Source organism: Nicotiana attenuata, unplaced genomic scaffold (genome assembly GCF_001879085.1).
Source record: "Nicotiana attenuata strain UT unplaced genomic scaffold, NIATTr2, whole genome shotgun sequence".
NCBI classification, from domain to species: Eukaryota; Viridiplantae; Streptophyta; class Magnoliopsida; order Solanales; family Solanaceae; genus Nicotiana; species Nicotiana attenuata.
Genome location: NW_017672477.1, coordinates 118,560 through 125,888, shown reverse-complemented (window position 1 = coordinate 125,888; position 7,329 = coordinate 118,560).

Sequence of the window (7,329 nt, the reverse complement as noted above, 5' to 3'; positions counted from 1 at the left end):
AATAGTAACTTAGTAGAAGCCTTAAATCACATCAAACAACATCGAAATCATGAATCGCACCCCAATTCAAGCCTAATGAAATTAATGAACTTCCAACTTCTAAAACCAATACCGAACCATTTCAAATCAACTCTAAATGACCTCAAAATTTTCACACTATTCCCAAATGACACCACGAACCTATTCCAACTCCCGGAACCAAAATATGAACCCCATTTTAAAAAAGTCAACTCTCGGTCAAACCTCTCAAACTTCCAAACCTTCAACTTTTCAACTTTTGCCAATAAGCCTCAAACAAACCTTTGGACCTCCAATAAATATACGTACATACGCCTAAGTCCAAGATCACCATAAGAGCTGTAGGAACTATTAAAACTCTATTTTGGAGTCGTCTACATAAAAGTCAAACTCCGGTTAGCTCTTTCAACTTAAGCTTCCAACCTTTGGACTAAGTGTTTCAATTCACTTCGAAACTTCCCTGAAACCAATCCAACCTCCCCGAAAAGTCACATAACCATATATAAACATAGAAGGAGTGATAAATAGGGGAACGGGGATACAATACAAAAAATGACTGGTCGGGTTGTTACACTTCGTATCTTTTGCATATCAAAAATGACTCTTTCTTCATCAGCTCTCAAGATTAGTAGACATTTATGGAAATCTATGATTGCTCTACCTATAGCAAGAAATTGTCTACCCAAAATTATTGGTTCATCAGGATATTCTTTCATTTCAATCACTATAAATTCTATAGGAAAAACAAATTTATATAGTCTTACACGTACATTTTCACTTATTTCCTTAGGTTTCTTAGTACATTGATCAGCAAACTGATGAGAAAAACTTGTGTCTTTCATTTCATCAAGATCTAATTATTTAAAGATAGAAAATGGAATAAAAATTTTTGAAGCTCCATAATCACAAAGTTCTTTTTCAGTATATACTCCTCCCAAAGTGCATGGAATTATATAACTACAGGATCATCGAATTTTTGTGATAGTTTATTTCGAAGTATAGCACTGCATTTTTTAGTAAGCATTACCAAATAAACTTCTTTCAATTTCCTTTTGCTTGACAATATTTCTTTTAGAAATTTGGCATGTGAAGACATTTGCAATAAAGCATTAGTAAAAGGAATAATAATATGAATTTGTTTTAAAATCTCCAAAAACCTTTGGAATTGGCTATCAAGCTTTTCTCTTTTCAATTTTGTGGAAAAGGAATTACCACAGGTAGATGAGTCCTTTTTTCAATATTCTTTTCTTCTTTTTTCTTGACTTCTTTCTTTTCTGATGGTCCAAAGGGGTTTTCAACATTCTTATTCTTGTCTACCTATTATTCTGACCGAACTTTTTCTTATATGTTTGTGCGGGGTTCATCAAGCTCCTTACCTAACCGTAAGGTAATGGCCTTAGGTGTTCCTTTGGATTATTCTCTGTATTTCTTGTTAAGGGAACTTGAATCTTTTCTGACACAAGAGTTGCCAGTTGGCTTAATTGAACTTCCAAATTTTTTAAGGTCGAATTCTGGCTTTCCATTTTTTTATCAGTGACCTTAACGTACTTGTATAAAAGATCATCAAGACTTGGATGATCATGTTGTGTTTTTTGCTACTATGGAAGTGATTACTGATAAGGTCTAAAATTCAATTGTCCACGATTTTGATGTTGGTATCTGGATGGAACCTGTACATGTTGTTTATCAAAGCTTTGAGAGTTTTCAGCACCATTTGGATTGCTCCACTGAAATCCTGGATGTTTTTGTGCCATTGGACTTGTAACCAATGGCATTGACTTATTGATAAATTTGATTGATTGCTTGGAATTCGTGGTTCAGATCGTTCTCTCCACATATTTCTCAAGTCTCAGACTGACTTGACTATTGAGTATTGTAATGACCCGATAAGTTGTTTTGTGTAATTGCGCCCCGTTACCCCTTTTTTATGCTTCACACATGTGTGCTTATGATTTTATGACTTGTAAGGTCGGTTAGTTTTATTTCGGGAAGCTTTCGGGTTGATTTAGACCCTTTGATTTTTGACTTAAAGCCTTAATGTAGAAATATTGACCAAACTTAAACTTTTGTAAATATGACCCTAGAACAGTGTTTTGATGGCTCCGATAGCTTCGTATCGTGATTTTGGACTTGGGCATATGCCCGGAATTGATTTCAAAAGTTCGCAGGTTGATTTGTGTTGTTTTGTCGAAATTTGACAATTTAAAGTTGAAAAGTTTGACCGCAGGTTTACTTTTAGCTATCAAGTTCAGAATATTATTTTGGGACTTGGAATAGGTCCGTTATTCTATTTCGAACTTGTCTGTAAAATTTGGTATCATTCGGAGTTGAATTGATAGGATTCAGACGTCTTATTGTAATTCTAGAGATTCTTGAACTTTACTTTGAAATTCATGCATTTTTGTGTTCGATTCATAGTTTTAGATGCTATTTTTGTGCTTTGATCAAGTAAGTGAGTTTTTATGATGTTTTTAGACTTGTGTGGATGTTTGGTTTTGATCCATGAGGGCTCGGATGAGTTTTGGACATGTTTCGGAAAGTTTTGAATACAAAATGTAGAATCTAGTGTCTGGTGCCTCTAGTATCGCAATTGCGAACACCAGGGACGCATTTGCAACCTTAGCAGGGAAACCACAAGTATCGCAGTTGCAATGCCTGGGTCACATTTGCAAAGAAGTCTTGGGCTGGGCTAGGTTCGTATTTGTGATGGTCTTTGTCTCTTTTGCGAGAGGAACAGGGTTGGCAATTGCGAACCAATCTTCGTATTTGCGAGAACTTCCCCAACTATGTCAGTGCCGCAATTGCAAGACTTTATTCGCAATTGCGATAACTAATGCTGAACATAAGGGCTGAAAGTTGGGATTTCATCTGATATTTTGGAACCCTAGACTCGGTAGGAGGCGATTTGGAGAGGGGATTTTCATCTACAAACTTTGGGTAAGTGATTCTAATCTATTTTCAATCATATTCCATCAATATATCTTCGATTATAACATCAAAATCATGTGAATCAAAGTGAAAATTTGTGAAACTTTTTCAAATTTTTGAAAAACAAGAATTTTAGTTTTGAGAGTTGATTTTGACGCGGATTTTGAAACAAATCACATATATAAATTCGTGGGGTCATGGGTAGTAAGAATCTACCATTGGACCCAGGTTTTGACCGGGCGACCCCCAGGTTGACCTTTATTGACTTTTTGAAAAAAGTGTAAAGATCATAGCTTTACCTAATGTATTTAATTGTAGGAGAAAAGCTATTTTCGAGGGTTGAATTGGCCTATGCGAAGATTATTTCAGTTTATCAGACTAGTTTTGGTACTTGTGTTAAACTATTTTTGCCAAGTTGTTAGTAAACGTTAGGCTTACCTAGTCGTAGAGACGAGGTGTCATCACGATAACCTACGAAGGAAAACTGGGGTCGTGAAAAGTTGGTATCAGAGCTCTTGGTTCATAGGTATTACGATTCATAAGCAGGTTTAGTAGATTCTTGCGGATCGATACGGAGACTTATGTTCTTATCTTTGAGAGGCTACAAAACTGTTAGGAAAACTTCACTTCTTTGATTCCTTATTGTGCAAAGTGGTTGACTTCGAAAATTGATTCTTTAACTTTCTATTCTCTCAGATATGGTGAGGACAAATAGTGCTGGATCTGACGATCAGAAACCCGTGCCCCCTGCTAGAGTCGTGAGAGGCCGGGTTCAGGGTAGAGGCCGAGGAGGGGCACGTGGTGCAGCCAAAGCATCAGCTCTAGCTGTGGCAGAGGAGCCACCAATAGCTCTAGTTGGGGGACAGGTACATGAGGCACATGTTGCCACCCCTACACTTTAGGATACCCTCGCACAGTTCTTGAAAATTTTGGTACTCTAGCTCAGGCGAGGTTGATTTCACTTACACCAGCATCTCAAGCTGGGGGAGGAGCTCAGACTCCCGCGGCCCGTACCCCATACCAGTGGGTCCATGTTGATAAGGTCCCATAGGTGATACCAGTATAGCCTGTTGTTCCTATTCAGCCCGCAGTTACGGCAGCAACATCTGAGGAGGAGCAACTTAGACTTGAGAGGTTCAAGAAGTATCACTCTCCTACCTTTACTGGTTTGGCTTCAGAGGATAAACGTGGTTTTCTAGAGGAGTGCCACCGAATTCTCCGCACCATGGGTATTGTGGAGATGAGTGGGGATGGTTTTACTACTTTCCAGCTGTTAGGAGCAGCATATCAGTGGTGGCGGGTGTACGAGGAGGGTAGCCCAGCCGATGTGCTTCACTTGCATGGACTCGATTTTTAGAGTTAATCTTGAGAGGGTTTGTTCCTCAAACCCTTAGGATGCATGGCGCACGGAGTTTGAGCAGCTGCGCCAGGGTACTATGACAATGTTGAAGTACGTTGTCTGATTCAGTGATTTGTCTAGACATGCACCTGCCTTGGTTTCTACAATCAGACAACATGTTCGTTGATTTATCGAGAGGCTCAACTTTGGTATTAGATTCATCACGGCTCGAGAGTTGGAGATAGATATCCCATATTAGCAGGTTGTGGAGATTGCACGGAGGTTGGAGGGTATGCAGGGCCGTGAGAGAGAGGACAGAGAGGTCAAGAGGCCTTGAGGTACTAGATGATTTAGCGGTGGTCACGCTGCAGCTACAACCCGTCATGGTAGAGGCTATGCGAGAAGTCCAGTTCACTCAGCATTTCTAGCTTCTAGTGGTGCTCCGGTTATTCCAAGATCTCAGGTTGAATACTTTGCTCAGCCACTTTTTAGTTCACCTCCTGCACGGGGTACCTACAGCGGTTAGTCCAGCCGACCGGGCCCAAGCCCGTCCCAGCAGCCACGCCCCTCGAGAGCTTGCTTTGAGTGTGGTGATACCCGCCACATGGTTAGAGACTACCCCAATTCCCCTTTTTATGCTTCTCACATGTGAGCTTGTGATTTTATGACTTGCGGGGTCGGTTAGTTTCATTCCGGGAAGCTTTCGGGTTAATTTGGACCCTCAGATTTGACTTAGAATCTTAAAGTAGAAATGTTAACCAAACTGACTTTTTTGAAAATGACCACGAAACACTCATTTGATAGCTCTGATAGCTTCGTATCGTGATTTCAAACTAGGGCGTATCACGTAATTGGTTTCGGAAGACCGTAGGTTGATTTGTGTTGTTTTGCCAAAATTTGACAATTTGAAGTTGAAAAGTTTGACCGTAGTTGGACTTTTAGTTATCGTGTTTGGAATCAGATTTTGGCACTTGGAATAGGTCTATTATGCTATTTAGAACTTATCTCAAAAATTTTGTATCATATGGAGTTTAATTGATAGGATTCGGACGTCTTGTTCTAATTTTAGAGATTCTTGAACTTTACTTTGAAATTCATGCGTTTTAGTGTTCTATTTGTAGTTTTAGATGTTTTTTTTGTTTTGATCACGCCATCAGTTCGTATGATGTTTTTAGATTTGTGTGGATGTTTGGTTTGGAGCCCCGAGGGCTCGGATGATTTTTGGACATGTTTTGGGAAGTTTTGAACTGAGAAATGCATATTCTAGTTTCTGGTGCCTCTGGTGTCGCAATTGCGAACACCAGGATTGTATTTGCGACCTCAACAGGGAAACCACATGTATCGCAATTGCGATGCTTGTGTCGCATTTGTGAGGAAGTCTTGGGCCGGGCTAGGTTCGCATTTGCCATGGTCTTTGTCGCTTTTGCGATGGGAGCGGGGTTCGCAATTGCGAACCTATCTTCGCATTTGCAAGAAGTTCCCCAACTCTTTCAATGCCGCAATTCCGAGAAGTTCTTTGCAATTGCTATAACTGCAGCTGAACATAAGGGTTGGAAGTTGGGATTTCATCTCATATTCTCTCATTTTGGAACCCGAGACTCGGTAGGAGGCGATTTAGAGAGGGGGTTTTCATCTACGAATTTTGGGTAAGTTATTCTAATCTATTTTCAATCATATTCCATCAATATATCTTAGATTTTAACATTAAAATCATGTGAATCAAAGTGAAAAATATGTGGAACTTTGTCAAGTTTATTAAAAATATGAATTTTATATTTGAGAGTCGATTTGGACTTTGAAACTAATCTCATATATGAACTCGTGGGTCATGAGTAGTCAGAATCTACCATTGGACCCGGGTTTTGACCGGGCAAGCCCCGGGTTAACTTTTGTTGACGTTTTGGAACAAGTGTATAGATCATAGATTTATCTATTGTGATTGATTTTCCTTGCATTGTTTGATGATATTAAGTGGATTTTGGTCAGATTTGAGCCGTGTGGAGGTGAATTTTAGAGGAAAAGCTATTTTCGAGGGTTGAATTGGCCTAGGTGAGTAAGTATCTTGCCTAACTTTGTGTGGGAGAGCTACCCCTTAGGATTGGTATTGATTGATTCATTTATTCTATGAGGAAGCAGAATGTGCAAGGTAACGAGTGGGTACACCGGATGTACGTGGTATTTGAACGGTTTAGGCTACTTATACTCTTTCCATGCTTTAATTGAAATGTCATATCATGTTCTAATTTCTCATAGTCAATCTATTTTTACTTGTGTTAGTCTATCCTTACATGCCTTAAATGACTTGTTTAATACTTGTTCTACAACCTACTTAATAAATTGATCATGCTTTAGTTGAACTTTTTGCCCCTTTTATTGTTACAGGTTATCTCTTTCATCGTTGATTATCCTTACTTGAAGTCATTGTACGTGTTATCTCCTTCATGTTAATTATCATTATTTGAAGTCATTGTTACAAGTTATCTTTTTTGTTGCAATTATTCTTATTTGAAGTCATGTTATCTCTTCCATTGTGAGTTATTGTGTCTAGTTCGTGGTTACACATTACCTTTTTTCATTGTTTATTTATTGGTCTTGAAGTTGTGAAAGCCGTATCACCTTGAGGCGAACTTGATAATTGTTGAGATATCTCTCTTGTTCAAAATTTTACAATCATTATTATTATTGATATTCTTGTACACATTGTGGTGTAGCCATGGGCTATTGTTGTGGAAACACTAAAATTGTTGATTGTTGGGAAGTTGTGGCATATGGGCACTCGTGGTGCGAGTTGTTATTGTGATGTGATATTCACGCGCATGTGGCGGTATAAGGCTAAGTGTTAATGTGCATGCGGCATCATAAGGTGGGACTCATGTGCGTGTTGCTTGTAGGGGAACTATGTGAAGCCACGCGGCGTCATAAGGTGGGCTAAAGTGCGTGTAGCTATTTCGGGAAAAAATATTTTCAAAACCTATTTAAATTTAAGGCTCACGCGGCGGTATAAGGAAAGATTATGATTGAAATTGAAATATGTGAATACGAGG